The 20,259-nt window shown below is 44.9% G+C and overlaps 4 non-coding genes across 4 annotated transcripts; 3 read left to right on the top strand and 1 right to left on the bottom strand.

Annotated features, from left to right (window-relative positions):
• Positions 1 to 6,847: 6,847 nt before the first annotated feature.
• trnap-cgg lies at positions 6,848 to 6,937 on the bottom strand. The gene is given in 2 exon segments: positions 6,848 to 6,883; positions 6,902 to 6,937. It is a non-coding gene; the product is annotated as a tRNA-Pro (tRNA).
• An 8,584-nt stretch (positions 6,938 to 15,521) lies between these two features.
• On the top strand, positions 15,522 to 15,594 carry trnav-aac. Its single transcript has one exon. It is a non-coding gene; the product is annotated as a tRNA-Val (tRNA).
• Positions 15,595 to 17,845: 2,251 nt separating this feature from the next.
• Positions 17,846 to 17,918, top strand: trnav-aac. Its single transcript has one exon. It is a non-coding gene; the product is annotated as a tRNA-Val (tRNA).
• A 1,531-nt stretch (positions 17,919 to 19,449) lies between these two features.
• Positions 19,450 to 19,523, top strand: trnan-auu. Its single transcript has one exon. It is a non-coding gene; the product is annotated as a tRNA-Asn (tRNA).
• Positions 19,524 to 20,259: the final 736 nt, after the last annotated feature.

A 20,259-nucleotide genomic window follows, 5' to 3' on the forward strand; every position in this document is an offset into this window, starting at 1 on the left:
TCTTTGTCCCTTTCATTTTATCAGTTCAACAACTTCAGACTGAACTCTCACTTCCCCCTCCACCACATGTTTTTTCCATCAACTTATCATCCCTTCCATTGATATGTTTTACCCTCAGCATTGCCTCCCTCCCCCCAGCCCATCCCATCCTACTTCAGCAATCTGATCCCTGTTTGTAATTGTTCTCTGACGCACTGCTTACCTTTGTTCTGCCATTAACACATTCTGACGGCTTGATGCGCCATCAGCACCTTTCATAGCCTTGATTAGCCTCATTTACATTCCCTTTTTCTTTCTGCCCGAGACAGTTTCGTCATTTCCCACCTATTGCTGCCCTCTATCGAGGCCCAATACAGCACTCCAACACCCCCACCCCCCACCCACAATCGTCTGAATCTCCAATTCCAGTTCTCCAGCTTTGACAAAGTGTCCACTTGACTGGAAACGACAGCTGCCATTTCGCTCCCCAGAGGCTGTCAGACCTGCTGAGATTTTCCAGTATTTTCTGTTTTTGTTTCCGTTTGAAGCATCCGCAGTCAGTTGCATTTGTCATACATTTAGACATGTTTGAGATGGTGGTTAAATATGTTCATTTGTAAATCGCTGAAATTCTGTTGTGGATGAACTACCTGCTAATATCCGAGCTGTGCCAAGATATGGAAACTCTTCACCTCTCATCGCCTGCCGAAAATTCAGTGCTTGGGCCTTAAAGCTGAATTCAGTTTGGTGGCTCATGTGAGACGAAATCTCATAGTCCTGGAACACACGAGATTCCGGCAGCATTCAGGAAACAGCATTATTTTGTGCCCAATAATTGTGCAAACGTTTCTCACACGTGCCTATTCAGAGGATGGGGGCTGTTCCTCGGCGTTGTGCTGAGCTACATGGGAACATTGCAGCAGGCCAAGATCGGACATGTGGACATGAGAGCGGGACAGTGAGTTCAAATAGCAAGCGACAGGAGAGTCTGCCGCCAGCTTGTCGATGGAGCGAAGGTGTTTTGCAAAGCGGTCACCCAGTCGGCATTTAGTCTCTCCAATGCAGAGTATTGGGATCAGCAAATGCAACATGCCAGATTGAAGGATGTCTTACAGTAATGTGTACTCAAAAGGACAGACACAAACGATACTGTAACTGACTTATAGGAAATGCCAGAGACGTAACTGAACCAGCTTTGAGAAAGAAAAAACGGTCTTCCTGATTGAGAAACAGGAAAAGCCAGTGTGGGAATCCAGGCTCAAAGTTGATTTGCAATTACCCCTCCTTTCCTATACATGAACGGTGTTAAGGCTGCAGCATGTTACACACGAAAACACAAAGAGGTCAAATATTTAAAAAAAACATAATAGTCAATTCTTCAACTCAACTCAAGCATTGAACAACGAAACAAATATTGTGTAAAGTCGGTTGCCTTTTTTTGTAGGATTTAAGAAAGCTGCATTAAAAAGCGAAGAGAGCATTCCGCCGTTTGGGATTTGCTGAACAAATGCTTCAGTTCAATATAGGTTCTTCTTCTGGATTGCAAGTTTAGACGTCTATTTTGAAGAAATAGACGTGTTCTTGTAAGAAGTGACATGGCCTCTCAGCCGAACCATGCGAAGCCGAACCAAATGAAGGCAGTTGAGTTGAAGGTGACACAGGTCCGTTGGCGTCTGCATTGCCCGCTATTTCTGTAGTGTAGTGGTTATCACATTCGCTTTGCACGCAAGCACGAGATATGTTTGCACAATTATTGGGCACAAAATAATTCTGTTCCCTGAATGTTGCCGGAATCTCGTGTGTTCCAGGACTATGAGATTTAGTCTCACAACCACTAAACTGAGTTGAACATTAAATCCCAAGCAGTGAATTTTCGGCAGGCAATGAGAGGTGAAGAATTTTCATATCTTGGCACAGCTCGGATATTAGCAGCTAGTTCATCCACAACAGAGTTTCAGCGATTTACAAATGAACATATTTAATCACCATCTCAAACATGTCTAAATGTATGACAAATGCAACTTACTGCGGATGCTTCAAACGGAAAAAAAAACAGAAAATACTGGAAAATCTCAGCAGGTCTGACAGCCTCTGGGGAGCGAAATGGCAGCTGTCGTTTCCAGTCAAGTGGACTCTTTGTCAAAGCTGGAGAACTGGAACTGGAGATTCAGACGATTGTGGGTGGGGGGTGGGGGTGGTGGAGTGCTGTATTGGGCCTCGATAGAGGGCTAGCAATAGGTGGGACATGACGAAAATATCTCGGGCAGAAAGCAAAAGGCAATGTAAATGAGGCCAATCAAGGCTATGAAAGGTGCTGGTGGCGCATGAGGCGGTCAGAATGTGTTAATGGCAGACCAAAGGTAAGAGTGTAAGAGAACAATTACAAACAGGGGTCAGATTGCTGAAGTAGCATGGTATGGGCTGGGGGGAGGGGGGCAGTGCTGAGGGTAAAACATATCGATGGAAGGAATGATAAGTTGTTCTCAATTTGTTGATCTGATAAAATGAAAAAAACAGAGAGCTGTCTGAGTCCACCAGAATTAGTCAATAGAAATGTGAATGCCCACACATAGACAAACTTCTCGGGAACGTATTGGTTCCATGCAGTTTGAGCTCAGCTTCTCAAAGGAAACCCAATGTGAATGAATCCCGCCGTCAACGCCGGAAAGAAATGAAGAAAACATGCGGCTTGAACAACGACCAAACCTTATCGAAGGGCTCGCCCAGGATTTGAACCCGGGACCTCTCGCAAATTCCGACAGCGACACACCCAAAGCGAGAATCATACCCCTAGACCAACGAGCCCCGCAAGAAAAGTCAAAGCATACTGTCATTGCCATCGAAAATCAATCTAACATCTGCGGAGAACGCCAAAAGTACTGCAACATCTCAGGTAGTCAGGCGGCATTTGTCAACAGGACAGCAAAGTTCGTCTTTCACCATCACCTTTCATTAAAACCGGGACAGGTTAGAAATGTGGTACGTCTTAACCAAGTGAATTACCGGAGGGAGGAAACAGAACAACAGGAAAGGGCTCTAATAGGGGGCAAGTCGGGAGAGATTAAATGAGAAGAGGCCTTGGGATTCAGACGATTGTGGGTGGGGGGTGGGGGTGGTGGAGTGCTGTATTGGGCCTCGATAGAGGGCCATCAATAGGTGGAAAATTACGGAAATGTCTGGGACAGAAAGAAAAAGGGAATGTAAATGAGGCTAATCAAGGCTAAGAAAGGTGCTGATGGCGCATCGAGAGGTCAGAATGTGTTAATGGCAGAACAAAGGTAAGCAGTGCGTTAGAGAACAATTACAAACAGGAATCTGATTGATCAAGTAGGATGGTATGGACTGGGGGGAGGGGGGCAATGCTGAGGGTAAATCATATCAATGGAAGGAATGGAAATAAGTTGTTGGAAATAAAGAGCTTGTGGAGGGCGAAGTGAGAGGTCACAGTCTGAAGTTGTTGACCTGGTAAAATGAAAGGGACAGAGAGCTGCCTGAGTCCACCAGAATTAGTCAATAGAGATGTGAATGTCCACACATAGAACGTATTGATTCCCTGCAGCTTGAGCACAGCGTCTCAAAGCAAACCCAATGTGAATGAATCCCGCCGTCAGCGCCCCAAATAAATGAAGAAAACATGTTGCTTGACCATCGGAAAACTTCATCAAAGGGCTCATACGTGATTTGAACCCGGGACCTCTCACAAATTGCGACAGCGAGACACCCAAAGCAAGAATCATACTCCGAGACCAAGGAGCCCAATGAAAAAAAACAGAAGCATACTGTCATTGCCATCAAAAGTCGATCTAACATCAGCGGAGAACGCCGCAATTAATGCAACAACTCAGTGAATCAGGCGGCAATTGTCGACAGGAAAACAAAGTTCGTCTTTCACCATCACCTTTCATTAATGTGGAGATGCCGGCGTTGGACTGGGGTGAGCACAGTAAGAAGTCTTACAACACCAGGTTAAAGTCCAACAGGTTTGTTTCAAACACGAGCTTTCGGAGCGCGGCTCCTTCCTCAGGTGAATCCTTTCATTAAAACCGGGACCGGTTAGAAATGTCGGACGTCTTAACCAGGTGAAATCCCGGAGGACGCAAACAGAACAACAGGAAAGGGCTCTGATAGGGGGCAAGTCAGGAGAGATTCCTTGGGTCCCTGGCCACAGGGTGACGTTCGCATCGAATCAGAGAATAATTACACCACACTATGAGGCCATTCCGGCCGCCGTGTCTGGAGGAGCTATCGATGGCAGATTGATCAGCAACTGCCGCCCGGACACAAAGAAGAAGTGGGAACAAAATTCAAACCCAAATCTGCGATGTAAGGGCACACAGAATGGGTGCATCATTTACAGTGTGAAACTGCTGAACACACACTGAGTGTGAAAGCTGTATTGAGCCCAGTGGAAAGATGCGCTGCTGTTCCTCGAGTGTCTGTTGAGCTTCTTTGGAACATTTCACGACGCCGAGGTCCGGGAGGTCAGCGTTAAGATCCAGCTCTCCAGTCAGTTCAATTCTCCACTTTGGCTCTGTGGATTAGATGATTCACGTCCCTGTGGTTAACGAAGATCTGGAGCATTAATTCTTTCCAAACGTGCTCCAGCTCAGACACTGTCTTGCTCGAGCATCATCTGTGGGGAGAGAAACGACGTAAACATCCCGAGCGTTAGAAACATAGAACAGTACAGCACAGAACAGGCCCTTCGGCCCTCGATGTTGTGCCGAGCAATGATCACCCTACTCAAATCCACCCTATACCCGCAGGGACCCTGGAGCTGTGAAGTATTTATGCTAACCACCATGGTTAGCATAACCATAGCGTGCCGTCCCTTTTTGTTTTCTTTTTTTTGTGCGAAGATTTGAGAAATCTTTTACAGAGTGGGCCAATATAAATCATCCCCGCCGTCAGCATCGCAAACAATTCATAATCTCTGACCTGGAGTAAAGGGCTTGTACTGGATTTAAACCCAGGACCGCTCCCATGGGCATTGATTGAAAATCCCTAAACGAGAACCAGACCTCGAGACCAAAGAGCACAAATTTAAGACTGAGCTTAAGCAAAATATAACTTATGTTAAGTTCGATATGATTTCAACATCTCATGGTTTTATATGTTGTAACGTCTATTTAGTTTAAAGAAACAGCTGTCATCTTGTAATAAGTGATGTGGCCTCTCAGCCTCACCATTCAAATCTGCAGCAACACAGTGACGTTGTACATTGTGCAGGTTCGTTGCTTGCTAGCGGTTTCTGTAGTGTAGTGGTTATCACATTCGCCTAACACGCAAAATGTCTCCGTTTCGAATCTATCAGAAACATCTCGTACTTCTAGTTTCGTCTGTTGCTGACTCTTACCTCAATCGCGTAACTGGTCTTCATCAGCGCGCGGTAGCGCAATGGATAACGCGTGTGACTGCGAATCAGGAGATGAAACCCAAATCTGCGATGTAAGGACCCACAGAATGGGTGCAGCATTTACAGTGTGAAACTACTGAACACACACTGAGTGTGAAAGCTGTATTGAGCCCAGTGGAAAGATGCGCTGCTGTTCCTCAAGTGTCTGTTGAGCTTCTGTGGAACATTTCAGGAGACCGAGCTGAAGCAAAATATAACTTAAGTAAAGTTCGATATAATTTCTACATCTCATGGTTTTATATGTTGAAAAATTTGTTTTTGAAAGAAACAGCTGTCGTCTTGTAATAAGCCTCACCATTCGAATCTGCATCAACACAGTGATGTTGTACATTGTACACGTCTGTGGAGCGAGATGGCAGCTGATGTTTCCAGTCCAGTGACAAAGTTGACTCTTTGTCAAAGCTGGAGAACGGGAAATAGGGTCAGATTCAGACAATCGTGAATGGGGCGGGGGTGGCGTGCAGTAATGAACCTCGATCGGGTGGTCAGCAATAGGTGGAAAATGACGAAAATGTCTCGGGCAGAAAGAAAAAGGGAATGTAAATGAGGCTAATCAAGGCTAAGAAAGGTGCTGATGGCGCATTAAGCGGTCAAAATGTGTTAATGGCAGAACAAAGGTAAGCAGTGTGTCAGAGAACAATTGGCAACAGGGATCATTTAGCATTTCGTGTGAGAAAAGTTTGCACAATTATTGGGCACAAAATAATTCTCTTCCTGAATGTTGCCGGAATCTCGTGTGTTCCTGGACTATGAGATTTAGTCTCACATGAGCCACTAAACTGAATTGAACATTAAGGCCCAAGCACTGAATTTTCGGCAGGCAATGAGAGGTGAAGAATTTTCATATCTTGGCACAGCGCAGCTAGTTCATCCACAATAGAATTTCAGCGAATTACAAATGAACATATTTAATCACCATCTCAAACATGTCTACATGTATGACAAATGCAACTTACTGCGGATGCTTCAAACGGATACAAAAACAGAAAATACTGGACAATCTCAGCAGGTCTGACAGCCTCTGGGGAGCAAAATGGCAGCTGTCGTTTCCAGTCAAGTGGACTCTTTGTCAAAGCTGGAGAACTGGAACTGGAGATTCAGACGATTGTGGGTGGGAGGTGGGAGGTGGGGGTGGTGGAGTGCTGTATTGGGCCTCGATAGAGGGCTAGCAATAGGTGGGAAATGACGAAAATGTCTCGGGCAGAAAGAAAAAGGGAATATAAATGAGGCTAATCAACGCTAAGAAAGGTGCTGATGGCGCATTAAGCGGTCAAAATGTGTTAATGGCAGAACAAGCCTATCGAAAATGTCTTGGTTTTCTTGGGAACGTATTGGATCCATGCAGTGTGAGCTCAGCTTCTCAAAGCAACCCCAATGTGAATGAATCCCGCCGTCTGCGCTGCAAAGAAATGAAGAAAACATGCTGCTTGACCAATAGAAAACCTCATCAAAGGGCCCATCCGGGATTTGAACCCGGGACCTCTCGCTAATTCCGAGACTCAAAAACCCGAAGCGAGAATCATACCCCTAGACCAACGAGCCACTTGAAAGTGACCGCAGCATACTGTCATTGCCATAGAAAGTCGATCTAACCTCTAGATATTAACCTCAGGGAGTCAGGCGGCATTTGTCGACAGGACACCAAACCTCGTCTTTCACCGTCACCTTTCATTAAAACCGGGACAGGTTAGAAATGTAGGACGTCTTAACCAAATGAAATCCCAGAGGGAGGAAACAGAACAATGGGAGATACCTCTGATAGCGTCCAAGTGAGGAGAGATTAAATGAGAAAAGGCCCTGGGTTCGCTGGCCACAGGGTGAGGATCGCAACGAATCAGAGAATGATTACACCACAGAATGAGACCATTCGTGCCGCCGTGTCTGTGCCAGCCTCTCTGTCAGAGAAATGGAAGAAACAAATAAAGAAACGATATGTCTGGAGGAGCAGTCAATGGCAGATTAATCAACAACTGCGAGAGTGCAGCATGTGTGAGAATGTGAGGAGCTGTGTGGGCCGCACAAATTCACATCTCCGGTGTTTTCTAACTGCTGGAGTCTTCGTAGCCCCTGGGACGCACTCAACCTGCTTCTCCATCTCTTAGCTGGTGAATTCTGCCCCTGACCTGGATGGTGCCTTAACTTTGGGCAGAAATAGTCGACATCGATCGAAAATGTTATATTTTTGTTGAAGGCTAAACCATACACCAAAACCTCACATGGTCCTGCACGATAATAATAATCGTGTTGCTCGGTGGCGCTCTGTTGAAATGGTTATTGTGCTTTGCAGACTTTCTCACATTTTCAGGTTCATTACTGGATGGGATGGCGGAGACTCGGCGGCCTTGGGCCCACCTGAGTTAAGTTTTGGAAAGAATATCCATAATTTTCGGTATTATTAGCGCCACATCAGATAGTTTTCACTACCTCTGCTCGTACTGGGTATTTCAAGTTTAAATTTACTGTGGAAATCGCCGCATGGAGATGAGCCTTATGATTTACCAAACTGCCTCTATGTTGACTTGTACAAGAACAGAGACAGCAATATAACGGCGATAGATAGACCTGACTACTTCGTGAAATTATTCCCGCAAGCAATGACACTGAATAAAACTTGTCTGTCGAGTAAATACGCGCTGAGGATTTTCTACGGGGCGTTATGTTATACCCAACGCTGTGCCTCACTGCACAGTAATGGACCGCTCCGTCCTCCACACTGAGGGCGCTTATATTGAGGTAACCGTTCTGTTCAGGCTTGTCAGCAGCCGCCAGATATCGTCCTGAAACTGCATCTTTCTTCAGAGTTGATACATTGCTAATTATCCAGACTGGTTGCTGTGCCGCTTTCTTATGATATTATTGGCTGTAGCGAGTGTCTGGCTCTGAATATTGACATTGTAATTGCACCAAATCCCCTTCTGACCCGGGTTTTGTCACCGGTGATGAGTTATGGATCTAACTATGTCCGCCGGCGATAGTGGAGGAATTAAATATCAAGAGTTTAAAAATAAGTGACCTGAATTTGTTTGTAAATGTATCAGTTTGTGGAACTTCCACTCTACCCACCAGATTGACATTTCTGATCATTAATTATTACAATCTATTATCAGCTAATCTGGCATGGTGAACATTATCCAGTACTTACCACCCAACAGCGCCGACAGTATTAGCAGAAACATGTCTGGCTGAATCTCTGTGAGTGAATGGGAATGGGATGAGTCAGAGATTGAGAGGAGAGCGGGAACCCGGGCTCTGTTCAGTTGATTGTTCCCACCCACACATTGCAGGGGGCCAGGCCCATTGTGACATCACCCAGGCTACCAAACCCATTATGACATCACCTAGTCTCCTAAACCTATCGGCTTTGACAGTGCCATCGCATGACGTCATCACGCCCTTGCTTGAACATGGCGCCCTCTGCTGCCGGATTTATCTCATTGCTGTTAGAATGCGGCCATTGAAAGAATTCCGCGAGCACTAGTACTAGCACTAGCACTAGAAGGTACGAATGTTTACCAGAAACGCAAATTGGAGCTTTTCAGATTCAGATTTTGGTGCTGTTGATGTTTCTGTGAGATGATACAAAATGTCAAGTGACACTAAATCTGTAGAACTCTTTGTTGGCCGGCTCTGGCCAAATCATGTGCAGGACAAAGAATGAACATTGTTAAGGAGTCGGAGAAAGTGCGGACGTTATATATCAGAATAGCAGGCATAATGGAAACCTTTGCACAAGGCTAGCGAAGCTTGACTTCATTTGCTTTTAACAAAGAAAGTAGAAGCGACCTCAATTGATGTGCTAAAATGATGTATTTTTGGTCGTATAGATCACAAGTTATTGTTTCCAAAACCAGCAGATAAAATCATCCCAATTTCATGGAAAATTGGATCGTGAAAGGTGAATTTTAGCTATTTTGTTGCGTTATGTTAACATCCGTAGTTCGACGCATGAAATGACGAAGGAAGAAGATTCAACGGCAACTTTGAAAAGGGAATTGTGAAGGGAATGCAGCATGGGTAATGTAGGGTGTGAAAGGCGATTGGGACAGCGTTTTCAAATCGGCACAGTTAAACTGGACACTACACTCCGTCCCTAAATCTCTGATTCTGGGCCATTAATGTCACTCCCACACTGTTTGTTCTCAGTCACTTGAGCAGTGAGCAGGTGCAGGATGGTCTCAGATTCTGCAGGTTCAACAGTCGCTATATCCGCTCCAGCACTTGTGACGGCAGCTGGTAACCGCCGCACAGTTTGATCAGTTTAGAGTCTGTGGTGTCCCCGGCCACAGCTTCCGTTTGCTGCCCTCGATCTGAACGGATTGTGCTGGTGGAGACATCGCTGCCTCTCGCCGCTTCCTATCACTGGTTCTATAAACAATGCAGTGGAGCAGGAATCTGTATGTCTGCGTCAGCAGATCGTTTCCTGCATTGAATAACCACGGAGCAAAAACGCTGCTGATCTAAAGTACAACCAAAAATATTGTGTCTGCTTTTTTAAAATCATATAAACAGATAAAGTAGATGGAATGAGGAAGAAGCTAAATATAATTTGAATGATTCAAAGAGAAGAAAGTATTCAGGGTTTAAATGCAGAAATTTGGCAACACGTTGCTGATGACGTTAAAGAGTTAAAGGTTCCGGGTTCTATCAAAAGCGATGCAGATATTAGAACAGATACAGACACGTATAAATATGTACATATCACTGTTGGGAATGCTGTTCAAACACATGGATCGGTTCCGTGCCTCTTATTTCATTTGTTGTTAACTTCACAGACAGAGTATGGGAGGGATTGGGAAAGATGAAGCAGGGATGCAAGAAATCCATCAGTCAGCTTAAGGAAGAAGTGGATAAACATATGACCAGTAAATAGGAACTTTTAAATAATGAAATGTATGGAAACAAAGAGTGGATATTTTTTTCAGCGCGACAGTACGGAAGTAATGTGCCGAATTCCCTCTCTTTGGACTGTGAAGCACTATGATTTTTAGATAATAAATGGTTCTGTTCAGTTGGATACACAACAGAGCACTGACTATATGAATCGTGCCAACCTGCTGTTACACACAGGAAGCAGAGAGGTTAGGGATCAGTGACGGTTCACGCACTCTATGAATTGAGAAACAACCAATCGCTCAATGGCACCGTGTGTAACGTCAAATAAAGACATCCAATAATAGTCAAATCGGTGAGGATCAGTCTCACATTCAGGGGGAGAATGTAAATCTCTCTCCTCTCCTCACCCGCACAACATTGAATCCCGGACTCGGCAGCAAGTCCCAGTCTGGAAATCAGACCCGGATTGATCCGCCTTTTGCCCACTTTCATCATCATGACCAGAAACCCCAGGAAAGAGCTGTTTCCAGCTGGAGCGCCGATGCGGCTAATATTGGGTGAGCTTATTTTCTTATCTGATGCATTTTTTTAAAACAAACTCATAGTACCGTGTGATAACTGGGAGTGAACTCTGTCCATCATTGTAGTCCAAAGTCACTGGGTAGTCTGAGTGGGACGGCACATGTTACTGACCAATATAGATCCTCAATTTATCGTAAAGAGAGAGATAAAGAGCGAGAAACAGGAAAAGGGCGTCCATCGTTCCATTACAAAATGTTCTGGTTGCTATTTGCCACGAGTTCAAATTATCGGGAAAATAAGGGGTTCACTTTGGCAATAAGGAAAGCCCCTTACGCAAGAATCGGAATGACAACTCTTACTGACATAGAATTAAACATTTCCACCGTCCTCTATGTTAAGCATATTTCGAATCACAGCAGTGAATACACTGAAAATGCGCTTCCTGTGGTTGCAGGGTTTTACAGACATCCGGAGTCTATAAAATTTCCTTTTGTCTCTTTTCATTTGATATTTGGTTATTGTGGTTAAATTCATTGTCCACCTGTTTCTGCTGAGATCAGTAAAGTGTATTTTATAATTTCCTTTTCTTTAATTGAATCTATGTTTCCCGGATTGCTTTGATGGTTTGTGGCCTGCTCCTGCGATTTCCCGAATTCGCACAAACTCTGTTTTAAGATTCAGCCCGCTTAACAGGAACCCGGCAGCCTGTCAGCAACAAGAATCCGGGATCTTACTGAGGGGCCCCTGATGGAAACCTGCCTGGTGTTCAGGGAGAGCGAGTGACCGCACGCCCGGTGGGGTTGCTCACCTACCTGTCAGACATTAGTCGGACTCGATAAAAGCTTGTAATCAGCTCGCTGCACATCTCACGCTTCTCATTATAAAGATAAAGGTATCAAAGAATTACCAGCACATGTGCTTAGCTGCAAACTCCATTTGTCAGGCGACGCTCTGTCGTTAGCCCCCTCGTCTCTGAATCAAAAACCGCAGGCCTCTGCTCCCTGTACAGAGACGTGAGCCCATGATCTATGCTGGAGCCTTTGCGCAGTTTTCAGGTAGCGGTGCATCGCTCTCGGATTAGATGTTCAATCGAGGGTGCTGTCTTTCCTCTAAGATATCTTACAACACCAGGTTAAAGACCAACATGTTTGTTTCAAACACTGCTTTCGGAGCACTGCTCCTTCCTCAGGTGAATGAAGATGTATCTCTTCATTCACCTGAGGAAGGAGCAGTGCTCCGAACGCTAGTGTTTGAAACAAACCTGTTGGACTTTAACCTGGTGTTGTAAGATTTCTTCCTGTGCTCACCCCAGTCCAACGCCGGCATCTCCACGTCATGGCTTTCCTCTAAGATGAACGTGGTGGATCACAAGGCAATATTTTCCAAGAGCAAGGACGTTGTCCAGGTCAATCACGTCCCTGAAACAGGCAGCTCATTAAACCCCACTGTTTGAAATAATCTACTCGGCCATAATCGGCTGATGAGTTTTCTGAATTTCTTCGTCACAGTGACGGTATCGCATCTTGGGACGTAAAGAAAAGCGCCATCCAAATATTACATTTCCACTCACTAAACTATCTGCATTAAAATGTTTTAATACTTTATGTGTTAGGAGCAAAGTTACATGTTCGAATTAGAAGCATGGATATCGCTAAGATTTCAGGAACCAATTCAGACTCACCGCTGATCTCAGTGTGTGCCTAACGCTGTTATGCGGAGTGACACTTTGTCAGCTATTGTACAGGTTCAGCCCAGCTCTGTGTCTCTGTGGGGCTCAGCGCGCAGAAATACACCGCGGAGTCTGTCAGCTCTGTTTTAGACACATCCAGCGAGACGGTGTGGATTGATTCATCCAGATTCACTGAAAAACGGTCCCCTGGAAATCTATCTGTCTTATCGGTGTATCTGCTTCTCTTCATCAGAAACTCCAGGGATCCGCCGAGATACTGATGATACCAGTGCAGATAAAGAATATTGTTGCTTGTAGTGGTGTAATTACAGAACAACTGAACATTCTCTCCATCAATTACTGCTATTGCAGCCGGTGTCTGTGACACAGAATCTCCTCGACAATATCCTGCAAGAACCCAGAGCAATATTAAATGGAAGGCTGTCACTTCACTATGTTAATCCCCTAACTCGTAAACATGATTCTGAGAAATATATCGGCCAGTTAAATATGAGTGTTTGGATACGGTGAATAATGATGACATTTCTAATTGTGAATCCATTTATTCCTTATTTGTGTCGAGTGAACTATTCAATTAACCGTAATGCCCGCAGAAGTTTCGTAATTTATGAACCTACCTGTTAAAAGAGCCGCAGCTGTGAGGAATAAAAACAAAGTAGCAGATGACATGTTTGCAGAGAGCTGGCGGTGGATATTAGCAGAGTGGCTGAAGCTGACATTGTTTTGAAGAGGGGTAAAGTAACATCCGGGTCGCTGCTGATTGAGTCATTGTTGGCAGCATCATCAGATGGAATCCAATCAGCTTAAACTGTCTTTGTTTTCAATTCAACCAATCAGCTCACAGTTCGCTTTATTTCTAATCAATGCGGATGGGGAGCAGGACAGTGTTCAAACGCAACGTTTGGGCGGCACAGTGACTACTGGTTAGTGCTGCTACCTGACGGCGTTGAGGTCCCAGGTTCGATACCGGCTTTGTGCAGTTTGCACGTTCTCCCCGTGTCTGCCTGGGTCACGCAAGTCAAAAGATGTGTGAGATCGGCTACACTTAATTGCCCTCTAATTGGAAAAAAATTGAATATCCCACATTTTAAAGAACTACAATGTTGCCAGGTTCATTCTGTCAGGCGGAAAACATGGATGTTGTTTGAGTTTCGGAACCGGGACCCCTAATTAAAAGAGGTAGACTATGAAACTCTCCGCATCCAGGAGCCAGTGGCTCTTGACGAGTTTGAATACAATAAAGATGAAAAGACGAATGCCGCATTTTAACCTGGAGCGGAACTGCCACAGCATCGAGCGTCACATCAAAGCATTAAGGGGCGTTTGTGATCAGTGGCAAGTTTGAGTTTCCCTCTTCCTACTTTTCTGGTATTTCTTTAGCTCGAGAAATGATAATTCCAATACAGGTCTATTCGTGTTGATAAAAGATGGCAATAGCGGTGGGAAAATCAGAGTCCATTTGCCTGCCAATCAGAACGCTCTTATCATGTCCCATTGATTTTTGGATTTCACTTAAATTATATTTTGTAAACATCCTGATCAGCGCACGACGAAAACTTCAATACAACATCTCTTGTTCAGCAATAACCACGATTTACTTCTAATTATGATTCATTTCAGCATAGCAGATTTCGGCTAATTGTTAGATTCAGACTGGCAATTATCCATCTGATTGCGCAGATGTTGAAGGAATACATTCTCTCCCGGGATGGACAGAGGATGGGCAGCTCGACTTCGCAAACTGACAAAATATGAGATTGACCTACAGAGCATATTTCTTTTGATGCAGTATTCCATAGAGTGAGCTCAGAAGAAAAGTTGAAACGAGAATTCTGGAGGCATCGAACCGGAAACAAATCCGACATATTCACTCTCTGGTCAATTGTAGCCCTTATTTGTGATTACACTTTATTTCTTTGCGCCAGGAAGGTTAAAGGCAGCAAAGTATCTCGACGGAAAAATACCAATGCTACATACCCGGTTCCTAATTTCCTACTCCACTGTATGCACTAAATCATCAATTATTCGACGATGATTTTTTCCAGGTCCCTTCTATAATGACCTTAAACATGTTCTTTGCGATTAGACTGCTCCGAAATATGAGGACGTTACATTTCCCGTGAATCACGGAGCATAGGAACCTTCATTAGAATATTTTAGATGTTGCGGCTCCGACAATAACCAGGGCAATTCCTCCTGTTCTCAACTCAAGCATTGAATAAGGAAACAAATATTGTTTAAAGTCGGTTGCTTTTTTCTGTAGGATTTCCAAATACTGCATTAATAGTAGAAGAGAGCATTTCGCCGTTAGAGATTTGCTGAGCAAATGCTTCAGTTCAATATAGGTTCTTCTTCTGGCTTGCAAGTATAGACACCTGGTTTGAAGAAACAGACGTATTTTTATAAGAAGGGACATGGTCTCTCAGCCGAACCATGCGAAGCTGCAACAAGGCAGCTGAGACACAGGTGACACAGGTCCGTTGGCGTCTGCATTGCCAGTTGTTTCTGTGTCAGTTGTGCCAGTTAGTGGCTATAACATTCGCTTTGCACGCGAATGGTCCGCGGTTCGAAACCGGGCAGAAACATCTGGTGCTTCCAGTTTAGTCTGTTGCGAAATGTTACCTCAATCTCGTAACTGGTCTTCATCATCGAGGAATAGCAAAAGCTTGGAACTACTGTGGGCCAGTGGCGCAATGGATAACGCGTCTATTTACGAATCAGGAGATTCCAGGTTCGACTCCTAGCTGGTTCGCAGTTCCGAGTTTTGGCGTCCTCTTTAGTTCAGTGGGTTGGACAGCTAGTTCTTGATGCAGAGGAAATTCAGCAGGACATCATCAGTTCTCGTATCAGCTGTGGTTACTAATAAAATCCCTGCCCTCTCTTTGCAACTTCAAGCAAAACATAACTTATCTTCAGTTCAGCAAAGTTCAATATCTGATGCTTTCATAAGTTGAGACATCAGTTTTAAAGAAACGGCTTCTTGCAATAAGTTACATGGCCATTCCGCGGAGCCATTAGAAGCTGCAGCAACACATTGAGGTTGAACATTACACACGTCCACTAATGGCCAGGCTCCCAGCGGTTTCTGTTGTGTAGTGGTTATCACATTCGCCTAACACGCGAAAGGTCCCTGGTTCGAAACCGCGCAGAAACATCCCGTGCTTCTCATTTCGTGTGACGGATGTTTGCACAAAATACCTTTCTTCCTCAATCTCGCACGTTCGAGGAACATGAGATTTGGTCTCGCATAAGGTATTGCAATTCCTGCAACAAAGTCAGAAATGCTGAACTTTCTAGACGCCAGGGGAAGAAAAGCCTTTCCTATTTTGCCACAATTCGGATATTAGCATTTGGATCATCCACCACAGAATCTATTGGGTTTACAGATGCAGATGAACATATTTAAGCACCATTTCAAACATGTCTAAATGTACGATAAAAGCAACTTACTGCGGATGCGTCAATGGGAAACAAAAACAGAAAACACAGGACAGTCTCATCAGGTCTGACAGCCTCTGTGGAGAGAGATGGCAAGTGTCGATTCGAGTCTGATTCACTCTTTGTCGAAGCTGGACAACTGGATCTTTGGTCAGGTGTAGACTGGAGGAGTGTGTTGGGGGGTTGAGAGGGGGGGGGGGGCGTGAAGCATTGGGCCTCGACAGGCGACCAGCGCTGGGTGGAGAATAACAAAAATGTGTTGGGCCGAAAGAAAAAGGGAATGTAAATGTTTCTAATCAAAGTTAAGAACGGTGCTGCTGGAGGCGATTAGCAGATTAGAATGTGTTAATGGCAGAGGAAAATGAAGAACAAGGGGCGGATTTCCCAAGAGGGATGGGATTGGCTTGGGGAATGGGGAGGGGGAGACAATGGGAGAGGAAGACATATCAATGGAAGCAATGAAAATATGTTGATGGGAAAAAACATGTGGTGAAGTTGGAAGAGTGATTTCACGATACGAAGTTGTTGAGTCCACTGTAAAATCCGCGAGGCTGTACCGTGCCTATTCGGAGGATGGGGGCTGTTCCTCGGCGTTGTGCTGAACTACATGGGAACATTGCAGCAGGCCAAGATCGGACATGTGGACATGAGATCAGGACAGTGAGTTGAAATGGCAAGCGACAGGAGAGCCTGCCACCAGCTTGTGGATGGAGCGAAGGTGTTTTCCAAAGCGGTCACCGAGTCGGTATTTAGTCTTTGCAATGCAGAGTAGATGGCATTGGGATCAGCAAATGCAACAGGCCAGATTGAAGGCTGTCTTATAGTAATGTGTACTCAAAAGGACAGACACAAACGATACTGTAACTGACTTAGAGGAAATGCCAGAGGCTTAACTGAACCACCTTTTGGAAAGTAAAACCGCTCTTCCTGATGGAGAAACAGGAAAAGCCAGTGTGGGAATCCAGGCTCAAAGTTGATTTGCAATTACCCCTCCTTTCTTATACATGAACGGTATTTAGGCTGCAGCATGTTACACACCAAAACACAAAGAGGTCAAATATAAGAAACACATAATTGTCAATTCCAGCCAGTTTGAAGGATGACTTATAGTAATGTGTACTGAAAACACATAATTATCAATTCTTAAACTCAACTCACGCATTGAATAAGGAAACAAATATTGTTTAAAGTCGGTTGCTTTTTTCGGTAGGATTTAAAATGCTGCATTAATAATAGAAGAGAGCATTTCGCCGTTAGAGATTTGCTGAACAAATGCTTCAGTTCAATATAGGTTCTTCTTCTGGCTTGTAAGTTTAGACATCTGGTTTGAAGAAATAGACGTATTCTTATAAGAAGCGACATGGCCTCTCAGCCGAACTATGCGAAGCTGCAACAAGGCAGCTGACTTGAAGGTGACACAGGTCCGTTGCGTCGGCGTTGCCAGCTGTTTCTGTAGTGTAGTGGTTATCCGGGCAGAAACATCTGGTACTTCCAGTTTAGTCTGTTGCTAAATGTTACCTCAATCTCGTAACTGATCTTCATCATCGAGGAATAGCAAAAGCTGGGAACTGCTGTGGGCCAGTGGCGCAATGGATAACGCGTCTGACTACGAATCAGGTTCGACTCCTGGCTGGCTCGCAGTTCCCAGTTTTGGCGCCCCCTTCAGTTCAGTGGGTTGGACAGCTGGTTCTTGATGCAGAGCAAAGTGAGCAGGGCATCATCAATACTCGCATCAGCTGTGGTTACTTCTAAAAGCCCTGCCCTCTCAATTTAACTTCAAGCAAAACATAACTTATCTTCAGTTCAGTAAAGTTCAATATCTGATTCTTCCATAAGTTGAGATATCAGTTTTAAAGAAACGGCTTCCTGCAATAAGTTCCATGGCCACTCAGCTGAACCACGAGAAGCTGCAGCACCACATTGACGTTGAACATTACACACGTCAACAGTTAAGAGCGCTTCCAGCAGTTTCTGTAGTGTAGTGGTTAACACATTCGCCTAACACGCGAATGGTCCCCGGTTCGAAACCGGGAAGAAACATCCCGTGCTTCGCATTTTGTGTGACGAATGTTTGCACAAAATACGTTTGTTTCTCAATCTCGCACGTTCGAGGAACATGAGATTTGGTCTCGCATAAGGTATTAAAATTCCTGCAACAAAGTCTGAAATACTGAATTTTCAAGACGCGTGGGGAAGAAAAGCCTTTCCTATTTTGCCACAATTCGGATATTAGCAGTTTGTTCCACCACCACAGAATCTATTGGGTTTACAGATGCAGATGAACATATTTAATCACCATTTCAAATATATGATAAAACAAACTTACTGCGGATGCGTCAATTGCTAACAATGGCTACGCAAAGAAATCATGTTGCTTGACCAACAGAAAACCTCATCAAAGGGCTCATCTGGGCTTTGAACCCGGGACCTCTCGCAAATTCCGACAGCGAGACACACAAAACGAGAATCATACCCCTAGACCAACGAGCCCCGCAAAAAGAGCCAAAACACACTGTCATTGCCATCGAAAATCAATCTAACATCTGCGGAGAACGCCAAAATTACTGCACCATCTCAGGGAGTCAGGCGGCATTTGTCGACAGGTCAGCAAAGTTAGTCTTTCACCATCACCTTTCATAAAAACCGGGACAGGTTAGAAATCAGAAGGGGGTTCAGTGCAGTTAGATTGCGAATGTACAGACCGGACGATGTACCACATGCTATGGTATCTGCAAAAGCCGGCACAGCCGCCGAGATTGGTCATCATTAACATATTTACGATGAAGAAAGAGCAGATCTCAGGACGATATCTGGCGGCTGCCAACAAGTCTAAAAAGAATGGTTACCTCAATATAAACGCGCTCAGTGTGGAGGATGGAGCGGTCTGTTACTGTGCAATGAGCACAGTGTCACAAAGCAGCTACAACCACGTACGAAAGCCTCAGAGAGTATTTTCAATTCCAGTAAATTTGCGTTCCTGCCCTTGTACCGGAGGATGTTTTGATCTGGATTCAGAAAAATACTCAGGTCTATTTCTCCACAATTGCATTGCCGTCTCTGTCCTTGTATAGGTCAATAGAGGAGCCATTTCGGATTCGTGAGATTAATCAGCATGTCGCGATGCACAGTAAATTTAAGCTTGGAATATCCACTTCCGAGCAGCAGTAATGAAAGTTCTCAGATGTGGGGCTAATAAAATCTTCCAGGACCGTTAACTTATGTCGACCTTATGCCAATGAGTCTGAGCCCCCAGTACTCTTCAGAGGAACATCGACTTTCTGATCGAAAATACATCAAATCTATGTTGACACTTCCTGCTTTCTGTTATGGAGGTTCCCAGATAAGGGACGTGTTTCAAAGAAAGTGGTGCTGTCCAAGTGAGTCCTGTAAAATCCACGGGCCTGTGATAATTCCACGTCTCACAAATGTCCATGCCCGCGGGACCATGTGACGCTCCTTCCAGATATTTTCCGCACTGCCTCAGGGGACCAATATTCCAAGCATTCTCATTCGGTCCCTGGCAGAGGATTGGCCGTCACTGTTGAAATGAACAGAGTTGTATCTTGTTGCCGTCTCCGTGGCGCAATCGGTTAGCGCGTTCGGCTATTAACCGAAAGGTTGGTGGTTCGATCCCACCCAGAGACGAATTGTTGTTCCACTCCTGGATGATATGCTTTTAGGGGCTGTTTAGGACAGGGCTAAATCGCCGGCTTTGAAAGCAGACCAAGCAGGCCAGCAGCACGGTTCGATTCCCGTAACAGCCTCCCCGAACAGGCGCCGGAATATGACGACTAGGGGATTTTCAGAGTAATTTCATTTGAAGCCGACTCGTGACAATAAGCGATTTTCCTGTTCTGATAACACGTACCGTGCACCGGCTGCGGCATGGAGTTGCCTCTATCGCTGTAATATCCTTCATGGCGCCGAGCTGGGGAATAGCTCAACGATGCTGTGTCTCCCTCGATAACTCAGGAGATTGTGACACCTCCTCACGGACCTGCTGACAGACGAATGTTGAGCAGGAGTTGGCTATTCATCCCTTTGAGCCTTCTTCAACATTCAATAAGTTCGTGACAGATGCGAACATGACCTCAGATTCACATTTCACCTACCCCGGATAACCTTTGTTTACTTTTTCAGTTGAGAATCCAACCACATCTGTCTTAAAATCTTCAATGGGCCTATCTCAGCGGTCTCTGGAGAAGAATCCCTGAGAAAAAAAGCCCAAAGATCTACGTAACCGGGCCGGGTCGAGCAGTATCTCTGGCCATGATGTGGAGATGCCGGCGTTGGACTGGGGTGAGCACAGTAAGAAGTCTTACAACACCAAGTTAAATGATTCTGTTTTGTGATTCACCTGAGGAAGGAGCTGCGCTCCGAA

The sequence above is a fragment of the Scyliorhinus canicula genome, unplaced genomic scaffold, assembly GCF_902713615.1.
Source record: "Scyliorhinus canicula unplaced genomic scaffold, sScyCan1.1, whole genome shotgun sequence".
NCBI lineage: Eukaryota > Metazoa > Chordata > Chondrichthyes > Carcharhiniformes > Scyliorhinidae > Scyliorhinus > Scyliorhinus canicula.